The 14,047-nt window shown below is 45.1% G+C and overlaps 1 protein-coding gene across 15 annotated transcripts in view; it reads right to left on the reverse strand.

The window, feature by feature from the left end:
• The window catches only part of EPHA5 (EPH receptor A5), a 319,537-nt gene that overhangs the window by 93,865 nt on the left and 211,625 nt on the right, over window positions 1–14,047 (reverse strand). The window lies entirely within an intron of this gene.

Here is a 14,047-nt window from a genome sequence, read left to right on the forward strand (position 1 = left end):
TCCTCACCTGGCATGATTTGACATAGCTCTGTTGAAGCAAATGGAGTTACATTGATTTTCAACAGCTGAAGATTTGGACCAAACCCACCAATATAAGAAGACTCCAATGCAGCACCATAGGTGCTGGAACTAAGGGTGCTGCTGCACCCCCTGTCTTGAAGTGGCTTCCACTATCTACAGTTTGGTTCAATGAATCTCAGCACCCCCACTATGCAATTTATTCCAGCACCCCTGTTCAGCACAATGCTAAGCTGTCAGCTACAGCAGCAGTCCCCCCCCAAAACCCACAGCCTGCTCCTGGTGGCAATGAGGCTACATACTGCAAGCTTCCTGTCACAGCAAAGGTATTCACTTTACAACGTATTGAAATGTTCAGAAGAGGATCTCAGAGCTGCTCGGTTGCCTGAATTGGGGAAGTGATGTGTCTCTGTGTCAGTTTGTAATGCTTGTCTGTGTCAGTGATGCCAGGGAGAGGAGCAGCGCAAGACTTACAGCCTTTAGAGGAAGGGAAGGAAGAAGGCTGTGGTAGATCAGATGGGAAGGTGAAGGAGAGTCAATTGGAAGCATTAGGAGGAAGAGAGTGAGACGGTCTGACAAGCTAAGAGGCTGGGTAAGGCAGAGCAGGAGAGATTGTCAAAATTCAGTGTTTTCCGAAGGAAAAGAAAAAGGGAGATCATTCTTTTCACAAAATGTTTGCAAAGAAAATCCATCCCATTATCTAACCAGCTCTAGCAATTGGCAAGATCCGGAGTGGGGAGACAGTTGCGCAGAGGGAGTGAGAAGTGACACACCATGGATTAGGAGTGTGAGCCCAGGAGTCTATGAGAGTGGAGGAGTACTGCTACGTGACTAGGCAGACGGCAGAGCTGGGGGATGAGAGAGAGAATTTGCAGTAGGGCAAGCTCAATGTGGGCACAATACTTGTGCCAGAGCTCCCCACCAGGGCGGGGATCAGGACTGGGGGCAGCAGGTGCCGGGGGCAGGTAGGGATTGGCCGTGTTGTTCAGTGTAGATAACGATTCAAGGACATTTTACACCCATGGAGGCCACTGAAGTACTTTAAAAATCAGCGTTTGTTTGGCGTCTAAATTTCAACTCCACATGTGGAAGGAAAATCAACCTGGTGCGATGATGCCTTATTTTTCAAAATGATTGGTGTTATTTCAAGCCAGGGAATACCTCTATCAATCTGTCTGCTGATCCACCTGTTGTACCCAGCTAACCTCAAACTTTATAACACGTCTGTCTCCACCCTATCCGAGGCTGCTTTACTGCAGTGTGGTTACTGAGAGAATCATAGAATCATAGAATATCAGGGTTGGAAGGGACCTCAGGAGGTCATCTAGTCCAACCCCCTGCTCAAAGCAGGACCAATCCCCAACTAAATCATCCCAGCCAGGGCTTTGTCAAGCCTGACCTTAAAAACTTCTGAGGAAGGAGATTCTACCACCTCCCTAGGTAACGCATTCCAGTGCTTCACCACCCTCCTAGCGAAAAAGTTTTTCCTAATATACAACCTAAACCTCCCCCACTGCAACTTGAGACCATTACTCCTTGTCCTATCCTTTTCTACCACTGAGAATAGTCTAGAACCATCCTCTTTGGAACCACCTCTCAGGTAGTTGAAAGCAGCTATCAAATCCCCCCTCATTCTTCTCTTCTGAAGACTAAACAATCCCAGTTCCCTCAGCCTCTCCTCATAAGTCATGTGTTCCAGACCCCTAATCATTTTTGTTGCCCTTCGCTGGACTCTCTCCAATTTTTCCACATCCTTCTTGTAGTGTGGGGCCCAAAACTGGACACAGTACTCCAGATGAGGCCTCACCAATGTCGAATAGAGGGGAACGATCACGTCCCTCCATCTGCTGGCTATGCCCCTACTTATACATCCCAAAATGCCATTGGCCTTCTTGGCAACAAGGGCACACTGTTGACTCATATCCAGCTTCTCGTCCACTGTCACCCCTAGGTCCTTTTCCGCAGAACTGCTGCCTAGCCATTCGGTCCCTAGTCTGTAGCGGTGCATTGGATTCTTCCGTCCTAAGTGCAAGACCCTGCACTTATCCTTGTTGAACCTCATCAGATTTCTTTTGGCCCAATCCTCCAATTTTTCTAGGTCCCTCTGTATCCTATCCCTACCTGCCACCGTATCTACCGCTCCTCCTAGTTTAGTATCATCTGCAAATTTGCTGAGAGTGCAATCCATACCATCCTCCAGATCATTTATGAAGATATTGAACAAAACCGGACCCAGGACCGACCCTTGGGGCACTCCACTTGATACCGGCTGCCATCTAGACATGGAGCCATTAATCACTACCCTTTGAGCCCGACAATCTAGCCAACTTTCTACCCACCTTACACTGCATTCATCCAGCCCATACTTCTTTAACTTGCGGACAAGAATACTGTGGGAGACCGTGTCAAAAGCTTTGCTAAAGTCAAGAAACAATACATCCACTGCTTTCCCTTCATCCACAGAACCAGTAATCTCATCATAGAAGGCGATTAGATTAGTCAGGCATGACCTTCCCTTGGTGAATCCATGCTGACTGTTCCTGATCGTGTAAGTGCTTCAGGATTGATTCCTTGAGGACCTGCTCCATGATTTTTCCAGGGACTGAGGTGAGGCTGACTGGCCTGTAGTTCCCAGAATCCTCCTTCTTTCCTTTTTTTAAAGATGGGCACTACATTAGCCTTTTTCCAGTCATCCGGGATTCCCCGATCGCCATGATTTTTCAAAGATAATGGCCAATGGCTCTGCAACCACAGCCGCCAACTCCTTTAGCACTCTCAGATGCAACGCATCCGGCCCCATGGACTTGTGCACGTCCAGCTTTTCTAAATAGTCCCTAACCACTTCTTTCTCCACAGTGGGCTGGCCACCTACTCCCCATGCTTATCTCCCCATGCATACCAACAGGAGAGTGGGGTTGTGTGGGGGGTGGGGGGGGAAGAAAACCTGGATTTGTGCTGGAAATGGCCCAACTTGATTATCATACACATTGTAAGGAGAGTGATCACTTTAGATAAGCTATTACCAGCAGGAGAGTGGGGTGGGGGGAGAGAAAACCTTTTGTAGTGATAAACACCCATTTTTTCATGCTTTGTGTGTATAAAAAGATCTTCTATACTTTCCACGGTATGCATCCGATGAAGTGAGCTGTAGCTCACGAAAGCTCATGCTCAAATAAATGGGTTAGTCTCTAAGGTGCCACAAGTCCTCCTTTTCTTTTTGCGAATACAGACTAACACGGCTGTTACTCTGAAACCTGTGCTAGGTCAGGCACTACTGTGCACTGATGAAAATAGCTCCATCTGTCGCTCCAGGGGCAGCTAAACTTGAGTGCTGAATACAATGGCTGCCGTTATAATCTTTACCCATTCCTTGTTTTTCTAATTAACATTGCTGAGATGATACCTTAGATGCCACAGTGGCATTAATTCCTTGCAAATGGAAATTGTAACGATTTTAATGGCGACCACTAGGCAGCAAGCCCAGCATCAGGTTTGTCTATTGAACTTTCTACTGGCCTTTGGGAGCCTGCAGAATTAAAGGAACTATATAATTTTACAATCAGCCTTCCCAAGCTATTTGCTATCTTTACAGCACACACATGCATTGCAAATGTATTTGATGGCTCATTTTCAACTCGGAGACCTAAACAACTGTTAAAGTTATGCTTTTTACAACCGCTACCAGCTCCATCGCGGAATGTCCTACAGAAAATAAAACGTCATGCTTTTATTGTTCCCCTGAGTCCTTGGTGCGTCTGCGCAGGGCTGACTGGGGCTGTAATGGTCTCCAGGGATCACTCATAGAAATCTGGAAGGGAGCCAGAAAGAGAATGATGATGCACAAGCTAAATAATGCCAGTGTTTTTTAAATCGATAGCAAACCCCACAGATCTAAAAATGACAACAAGGAGATATGAGAGCATCAGGGCAACACATGCCTGTTTTTGTAGGTACCTCTATGAACTCCATTACCACAGTATTTGAGCACCTCACACGACAATGCGTTTATCCTCACAACACCCTAGTGAAGTAGGAGGACGACACTTATCCAATTTCACCCATCAGGGCATAACATACGCAAAGACTATGTGACTTGCCTAAGGCAGGGCAGGGAATTGAACCTTTGCGCCCCGCTTCACCTAAAGCTGGCATCCTTCCCATCATACCATCCTTTCTTTTCTAGCTGAGATTGTGTATCTTCTCCATTCAGCTCTGTACCTCTCTCCGCCGCCCATCAAATAAATAGCATTTTGCATTTGGTGTAAAAATGATAATCCTCAATTCAAACATATTTTACCTTCCAAAATTTCACTGATCCATAAAAATATTACTTTTTGTATGCAAGAGGAACTAATTAACATGCTACCAATAAAAAATCCCAGTTAAATAACGAAGACAACAAACAAACTCATTTTGCCAACTCTGAGCTTCAGCCAGAACGAATACGGGACATTTTCCAAATGTTTATTCCTGGATTGGACACCGTTGGCAAGTTTGTTTTGGAAAATCAGGACCCTAAATCTGAACATCTTCCAGGTAAACATATTCACCTGCTGTTTACTAATCTCTCACCACTTTGGCTTTCTGAGGACACTGTAGAGTACTACTCTCCCCCACATGGTCTTTTCTGAAGAGTAGGCCTCAGGTTCACAGTCACAGCAGCCTTCTATCTACACACTCCAGGGTGCCTGGAATTGAACTGCTGAGGGGGTACAAGCCAGAGAGGTGTGAAAGGCCCTTAAGCTGTAAACAGTTTAATCGATCCTAAGACCAGAAAGGACCACTGTCATCATTCAATCTGACCTCCTGCATAACCAAGGCATAGAACGTCACCATTTACATCAAGCCCATATCTGATGATTGAGCTAGAGCATATGTTTAGAAAGACATTCCATCTTGATTTAAAAATTCAAGTGATGAGACCCCCCACCTCTGACACATGAGAGTGCCTCCCTTGAGGTCAATGGGACTCTTCTGCTTGTGCAAGTGGGGCCTACACTGGCTCTCACACTTGGGGGTTAGCTTGTGTATTACCCACCAAAGCACCTCAGCAGCTAGAACTCCGAGAAGCACAATACCTCCCAGAGGACCCAGGCTGCACGGGGAACAGGAGGGAAGTAATTTACTACAGCTGTTTTCAGGGTGCAGGCTACTCCCTGTCTTTGTGCAACCAGCCAGGCATGAAAAGGGGAGAGGGGAGGGAGATGCCATGGTTTTGTCTACTCTCTATCCACTTGCTTCCTGGACAGACCATCTGGCATGCAGCCCCTGCCCAGCCCCTAGCACCTGGAGCTCTGATCTGGACAGCTCCAACACAAATGCTCAAGGCATGGAGGGGGAGGAGGGAAAAGAATCCTCCCCCATAATCTCTTATGCAGCCACATTATGGCTAGTGCCATTCTTTTGATGGATTTATATCATCACACAGGAATCTCCATTTGTACTGATCTCCTGCCTCCCTCAACATGTGTATGACAGATGTGTGACATGTCAGACATGTGTGTATATGACATGTGAGTTGTGTGTGTGTGTGTGTGTGTTAGGGGGAAATATTAGCCAGTAGAGAGGGGGAAGTGGTGAATTCTCACACAATAGGAAGAAGTTGCTCAGAGTAAGCTCCTCTCATGATCCACAGGAAATTGATAGCTTAAGGAGGCCAAGCTGTCTCCTCAGCCATTGAGGAGCTGGTCACATGTCATAAAATCAACACCTCCCTTTGGGAAATGGTGTGTTTGGAAACAACTAGGCCAAAACATAACTCGTTCTTTACTTTTCCTCTCTCGGCCTCTGCCCAGATCTGGGGATCTAGGGCTGTGTGTACAGAGTCTCAAAGGGCATCAGGAGTAGCCAATGTGATCTTTAAGAGACTGCAACCTTTGTGACGGGTTTATGGCCCTTTACGCAGCTTTGCACTTTCAAAGTTACCTTCACAAAAAGGCAGGCTGTGGAACATATGTTTAAAAGTAGAAGAGAGAGAAATCTGAGATTATTTCTCGAGTTTGTACCCTAACCCTAACGAACCAAGGAAACATCAGACCAAAAGCTTTACAGTACATGTTCTGCAGCTCGGCTGAATTTCAGCTCTTCCTTTCTGTGTCCGTGCATCTCAAGCCTTCCCCCAGAAGACAAAGCCTCAGTAGAAGCGACTTAGTACCAAGAATGCTTTACCAGATAAAGGACCTTTCATTTTCTATGTGGGAGATTTTCTAATTTGTCAAAGAGATTTAGGAGTGCAAGTCCCATTAAAACAATGGAGCTTGTGCTCTTCAATCCCATCAACACTTTGGGAAATCTCCCTCTAAGATCTTAAAGGCAGTCCAGTACATCTTCTATAACACAGAAATCCAGTACCCCAATCTCCTTTCTGAGAACATGTGTAATAGAAAATGTACCATCCCTGCTCCAATGATAGAGAAAAATAAACAGAGCCTGGATATAGTAATACGCATGTTCAGATTACTGTGCAAACACTAATCCTCACCATGCCACGGTGTGGTGCTAGGAGGGAGGAGTATGGTTAGCTCCATTTTATAGATATGAAAAAGGTGGAGAGGAAGCATCTTGCCCAAGGCCATGCAATCTAGTGGAAGCGCCAGGATTAAACTTCAGCAGCATCTTAAGTGGCCCAGTGGATAATGTGCTCAACTGCAATCCGTAAGGGCACGGGTTTGAGTCTTGCTCAAACTCACACTGAAAGACCAGCTTCAAGGTAGGTCCCAGGCTTTGGGGTTAGGGAAGACAAAGGTAGCCCTTGATGCTAGCCACATCACTTCCTTGTGTACCATTGGCTGCGGAAACTGACATGCCTAACTGATTCAGCCTGCTGAACCACCTGGCTCAGGGCAGACTTTGACTTTTTTGAGTGTCTTACTTCTAATGCCATATTGGCCTTCCGACATAGCTCTGACTTTGCAATTTGTCTTTTCTTTGTTATCTTACAAACTTCAATTTCTGGCTGCATAAGAATTCCACATGTTTGGCTGCAGCCAAGCAGAATGCTGTACTCTACCGGGAAAGAGAAGCAAGATAAGAAATGGGTAAGTGAACTCCCAAAGTAAATTAGAGAGGCAGTAACTGTATCCATTTTGGATCTTCTTCCTAAGAATTGTTAAAGTGTAATCATGAGATAAAGACCAATTAAGTATATTTAATCAATCCCAGTGGTGCTGGAATGATACCGTAGCTACTCTGCATCCTCAACACATTGACGTTACAATGTTCTGAACTGAAGAAGGAAAGTATTAAGTATTTTAGAGTTTTCTTTATCAAACAAAATGTAATTTCAATCTGAGCCGCCAGACAAAGTCTGCAATCATTCCATCTTAAAAGCCTGCAACTGGATACTGAGCTATATGATCTCAGGAAAATAAAAAGATTACATTGAAACTTGCTTTTTAAAGGTCACTGGTTCTACAAGGGAATATCCTTTTAATGAAAGGGAGCCCATCCACTGAAAAGTTCCATTTAGAGTATAAAATTCAGGATGTGTAGAAACTATAATAAATGTTGCACAAAGGGGTGAGTTGGTAGGAAGGAACTTATTATTTAAATCTTTGCCTTGATGTCAATGGAGTGGATGTAAATAATACCTCCTTTTGATGCTGTTTACAAGGGAATCTGCACGTTCACGCTAACTTCAAACAAAATTCTCAAAATGAAAGTGGGATATTACATCATCTGCATTTACGTTCACTGTTCACCAAAACAATCATGCACGTGATGAAGACAAACAGAAAATGTAACAAGGTGTGAAATTGCTAATGTACATTTTGCTTTCCTGACACTAAAATTAATCATAAACCAAATAACATCTCAGAAAATTGGTCTTACTTTTTATGCTGTTTGTAACATTTTCGTAATAGCTTTAAGTGGCCAGACTAAATAAATAAAAGTCACTGCCAATTACCCATCATTATTCACATCTGAATAACTACAGAACAGGATTTCATAAGAAAAAGACCTTTTAGAACATTTTTCCTCTGCAACCTTTTATAATGACATTAGCACTGAATTAGCCAGCGAGGCACCAAACACAGTATCCAAGAAGTACCGCACTGAGCCTTAGTAACATCTAATGTACAATAAAGTTTATGGGAATAAAATCTTAATTGTATTTTAAGACAAACTAATGTTATCAGGTAAATGACCACTGCATCAAGATAAAATAATTAATCCAGACTCTACAACTCATATTCTAGATAATGCTATCCCTGGCCCAATTAATTTAGCCTTTGTGTATTTCACTTTGGCACAGACAGCAGCTAATGTTCCTTCATCTCACCCCCAAGCCCACATCTGGTGCAGCTTTAGGTTAACCAGTAGGGAAGGCTGGGAGAAAAATACAAGTTTGGCTCATTCTCATTGCACTAAGCAAGCTATTTTCCCCAAGCCAAGACCCTCAATCCACCCCTGATCTCCATGGGGCCAGATTGTCACTTGGAGAAAACCATCGTGCCCCTCTCAAGTCAATAGATGCATGCCAATTTACACCAGCTGAGGAGCTGGCCCCAGTTCTCCTTGTTGTCAGCTCTCCAACTACTTGGGCTTCAATTTCCTTTTAAAAGAAGATTAAAGTATCAGCAAAGGAAAAGATTATGCTCTTGCTGGCTTAGTATTGAAAGCCAGAGTGGTCTGTACCCTATGTGCAGCTATGCTACGGACCTCAGCCTATTTTAGTATTGTTTTATATCGGCCGGCAACTTACTGAATCCAATTACATTTCTGTATGTGTAAACACGATAGGGTCTCAAATTTCAACCTCCTAAACCCCTTGGCATTCTTTCCTAGATCTTGTGCCAATGTTGCCTTGCAGTCTGAAATCACAGCAAATGACACAGAAGTCAGATTCATGCTTAAGATTAGATCAAATCCATCAACTGACATCACAGAACCCAAAAAAACACAGTACCATTAACACAGGGTAGCACAGGAATCTGGCTGTAACTAGAGAAAAGGAATGCAGAGTCTACAGGTAAATTAACGTTACTTGTTTCCTAGTTAAGACCAGCCAAACTTCAAAAGCCTAGTTTATTGCAATTTTTCATTCTGTTTCTAATTAATGACATTATTGGATTTTTTTCCTTAAGGTCTTTAGTTATTGCCAAATTTGGAAGCTACATGAGTGTTGCTGAATTTGAATGAAATGACGTTCCCAGGTAATGGGAAATTACAGTAAGCTTCCAACAGCAGTGGATTTATTTGTTGTTAATGATAATGGTTTAGAAAAACAGAAATATGAAGTTAAAAAGGACGGTGGGGAAAATGTTAGTGACTTTATTGTCTTTTCTCTTTGGATTGCTAGATAATACACCCATCCTTTTACCTCAGGCACCTGGGGTCATGCTTTTAAAAGAGTTCTGAATTCACCAGCATCTCAATCAGCTGTTGCCTTAAAGCACTTTTGAGAATCTAGTCCTTGAGGTGAAAGTCACCTGGTCAATACACCACTTCGGTGCCACGGCAACTCTATTTTGAGATCCCGCCCTGGCCCATTATAAAGGGGTGACTATTACCACACATGATTCTGTACATTATGCAAAATAGGATCCCATTCCTGTAACATTTGAGTCGTCCTATGCCAAAGGGGCTCCTTGAATGACTAAGGTGTTTGTACTAGCCATCTACACAGGGGCAAAACTTCACCTTTTCACATTAAAACATGAACGTGCCCTCTGTAAAATGATGGCATTTCCTTAGAACTTCTACCTTCCAGAGTTCATAAATAAATGCCAGGCCTCAAACTGACCTCCAGCTTCCCTCCCCCATGCCAGCTCTGAAAGCCTCAGAAAACAGAGAAGGCCCTTGCAGCAGGCCCTGAAATTCAACAGAATCAGGTTTTGTCAAACCAATGGGAGTTGCCAGTTCCAAAGTCTAGGGACCGTCACTGAAGATGGGCTTCCCATCTTAGTAGTCCTGGGCATCACTAAGGAAAGCAGCCCAATTAATCTTAGCTGTTGTAGTCCCTCCTGAGGAGAATGGCTCTCTCTCTCTCAAGTAGTGACCACCCCAATTCTTCTGAGCTTTAACAATTAAAACCAGCTCCATGTCAGGCTGTTAGCCAGAATGGGGATGCTGGCTGAGTCTGGAGCAGGAACAAGCAGAGGCTGGAGGAGTCTGGCACAACCACCAGGCAGCTGGGAATTCTCCCCACAAGGTAGCATCACTGAGCAGACTGGATAGGCTGCTTCTGTTAGGAACCTGTATACCTGCCTTGGGGGCACCTAGTCAGGACCTTGGTTGTGGATTGGCTGGGCCATTGTTGGCATCATTGGACTTGCAGGGATGACTCATTAGGCTCAGAACACTCACCAGCTCAGTCCCGGGAATGGCTCATCACACTCCGTGAAGCAGACAGCAAGATGAAGCGGGAGCCAACTCAGATCACGGGGCGCAGAGGAATCTGCTCCTCTGGACAGCATGGGACTTTTGAATCAATCAATCAATCCAAGCATATTGCACACGGAGACAGAGAAATGGGGTTTGGTTCTTCTCTCTTTCGTTGGAGATCCCTGTTATCTTTCATGAAGTCACACCACTTTACTTCCCCTATGCTATCCCAGAGATGGCTGGTAAAAGCTACATGGGTTACAGTCGACAGACAGGCTAGGCAGCAGTTCTGGAGAAAAGGACCTAGGGGTTACAGTGGATGAGAAGCTGGATATGAGTCAGCAGTGTGCCCTTGTTGCCAAGAAGGCTAACAGCATTTTGGGATGTATAAGTAGGGGCATTGCCAGCAGATGGAGGGACGTGATCGTTCCCCTCTATTCGACATTGGTGAGGCCTCATCTGGAGTTCTGTGTCCAGTTTTGGGCCCCACACTACAAGAAGGATGTGGAAAAATTGGAAAGAGTCCAGCGGAGGGCAACAAAAATTATTAGGGGGCTGAAGCACATGACTTATAGGATTGTTTAGTCTGCAGAAGAGAAGAATGAGGGGGGATTTGATAGCTGCTTTCAACTACGTGAAAGGGGGTTCCAAAGAGGATGAATCTAGTCCAGTGGTTCCCAAACTTGTTCCTCCGCTTGTGCAGGGAAAGCCCCTGCCGGGCTGGGACGGTTTGTTTACCTGCCGCATCCACAGGTTCGGCTGATCGCGGCTCCCAGTGGCTGCAGTTCGCTGCTCCAGGCCAATCGGAGATGCGGGAAGCAGCGCGGGCTGAGGGACGTACTGGCTGCCACTCCCAGCAGCTCCCACCGGCCTGGAGCAGCGAACCGTGGCCACTGGGAGCTGCAAGTGGCCAAATCTGTGGATGCGGCAGGTAAAAAAACCGGCCCAGCCTGGCAGGGGCTTTCTCTGCACAAGCGGAGGAACAAGTTTGGGAACCACTGGACTAGACTGTTCTCAGATGACAGATGGTACCAGATGACAGAACAAGGAGTAATAGTCTCAAGTTGCAGTGGGGGAGGTTTAGGTTGGATGTTAGGAAAAACTTTTTCACTAGGAGGGTGGTGAAGCACTGGAAAGCGTTACCTAGGGAGGTAGTGGAATCTACTTCCTTAGAGGTTTTTAAGGTCAGGCTTGACAAAGCCCTGGCTGGGATGATTTAGTTGGGGATCGGGCCTGCTTTGAGCAGGGGGTTGGACAAGATGACCTCCTGAGGTCCCTTCCAACCCTGAAATTCTATGATTCTATGACAGGACTGTGTTACGAACACCAACATCGTTTTGTTTTTAAGTGACAGCAAATCCCCTACAGAAAAGGTTTGGGCTTTTTAAGTCAAAATTAAAGTTTCACTCTCTCATTCCAATTATAACAGTTTACGAAGTCATTTGACAGCATGGGACTAATTTTTCTTCTTTTTTATATTACAGCAGCACTTTCAGGGCCAGTCGAGATTGGGACCTCACTGTGTTAGGTGCTGGGCAGATGTATAAGAAGAGACATTCCCTGCCTGAAGAGTTTGCAGTCTGAGGGTATGTCTACATTGCAAATGGAGGTGTATGTCAGCTTTAATCTAGCTAGCACTTGTAATAATGGCAGTGAAGATGCAGCAGCATGGACCACGGCATGGGATAGCAGCCTGATACCTGGCAGGATTGTACTGGGGCAGCTGGCCTATGCCACCATGTCTTCTCTTGGAATGGGAAACCAGGACAAAGAGAAAAGGAGTACTTGTGGCACCTTAGAGACTAACAAATGTATTTGAGCATAAGCTTTCATGAGCTACAGCTCACTTCATCAGAGGCATTCAGTGGAAAATACAGGGGGGAGATTTATATACACAGAGAACATGAAAAAATGGGTGTTCCGGTGACCGGACAGTGGTGGCTGCTGACTGAGGGCCCAGCCTGCAGGCAGCAGTGCAGAAGGAAGGGTGGCAATACCATAAGATGTCATCCTTACTTCTGCGCTGCTGCTGACGGCGGCTCAGACTGGGCTCCCGGCCAGCAGCTGCCGCTCTCCAGCTGCTCAGCTCTGAAGGCAGCGCCGCCGCAAGCAGCAGCGCAGAAGAATGTGCAGCAGCCCTGCAACCCGCATACAATAATCTTGGGGCTCCCTGCCCCCCCCGCTCAACTCCTTTTTGGGTCAGGAGCCCGACAATTACAACACTATGGAATTTCAGATTCAAATAGCTAAAATCCTGAAATTTACGAATTTTTAAAATCCTATGACCATGAAATTGACCAAAATAGACCGTGAATTTGGTAGGGCCCTACCCATTTAATAAAATAGTTTGGTCATATTTAGTTATCAATGCAAAACTAAAACAAAATAACATGGGAGCCATATTAATGCATGTACAAAATTACTACTCAAATCATTAATACCTTAATTTGTGTTATAAAAATACATCCATTAAATATGTTCATTTTATTGAGATTTTCCATCACTTGCTGATGTATGTATTATTAAGATATTAGATTGCAGAGTAGCAGCCGTGTTAGTCTATATTCGCAAAAAGAAAAGGAGTACTTGTGGCACCTTAGAGACTAACCAAGCTCTCAAAAGCTTATGCTCAATAAATTGGTAAGTCTCTAAGGTGCCACAAGTACTCCTTTTCTTTTTAAGATATTAGAAAAAGTATGGCTTTGAAATGTTTAAGTTCACTGTCTTTCTCTTAATCAAAGCACAGACCTAATCTGAATTAAAGCAGTTCTAGACACTTAGGCCATGTCTGCACTGCCCGCCGTATCAGCGGGTAGCGATCGATCATCGGGGATCGATTTATCGTGTCTAGTGTAGACACGATAAATTGATCCCCGATCGCTCTGCCATCGACTCCGGAACTCCACCAGGGCGAGAGGCGGAAGCGGAGTCGATGGGGGAGCGGCGGCCGTCGATCCCGCGCCGCGAGGACGTGAAGTAATTCTAAGTCAATCTAAGATACGTCGACTTCAGCTACGCTATTCTCGTAGCTGAAGTTGCGTATCTTAGATTGATTCCCTCCCCTAGTGTACATCAGGCCTCAGATCTTAAAAGATAGCCGGTGCAATCCCAGCTCCGTTGGAAGTCCTCAGGAGTTTTGCCACTGGCTTCAAAGGAGCCAGGATTTCACACAGCTTCTCCTTAAAGAATCAGAGTGAAGGGAAGCAGTATATGGAAGAGCTGTGGCTGCGGCCTGTCTGTTTTGTCCACGTGTTCTCTCTGGCTAACATTTTTTTAATTCAAATCATCGTTCAAGCTGAATTTTAAACATGGGGCCACAAATTGATGCACTAGTTCAACCACAGGATGGTATTATTATTTAAGTGGTAATAGTGCCTAGAGACCCATCAGGGCTTGCAGCTCTACGGGTATGTCTACACAGCCCGCAGCACCAGGCATCCTACCCCTCTCCCTGGGAGGCTCACTGTTGGAGGCTGTGTAGACGTACCTATTGTGCTAGGAGCTGTGCACACACAAAATGAAAGGACAATCCTGGCCTTTACAGTAAACACATGGCAAGAGACATGGATACAGCCGACAGACAGAGGCAGCACCGGGTAAAAGAGTAATGGCAAAGCAATACAACATAGAGTCCCTAAAGGAGTGAGCTTAGCAGGAGAAGGCCTAGGTCCTGCCTAGTTCTTACGTGAGGGTTATGGGCATT

The sequence above is a fragment of the Lepidochelys kempii genome, chromosome 4 (assembly GCF_965140285.1).
Source record: "Lepidochelys kempii isolate rLepKem1 chromosome 4, rLepKem1.hap1, whole genome shotgun sequence".
Taxonomy (NCBI): domain Eukaryota; kingdom Metazoa; phylum Chordata; order Testudines; family Cheloniidae; genus Lepidochelys; species Lepidochelys kempii.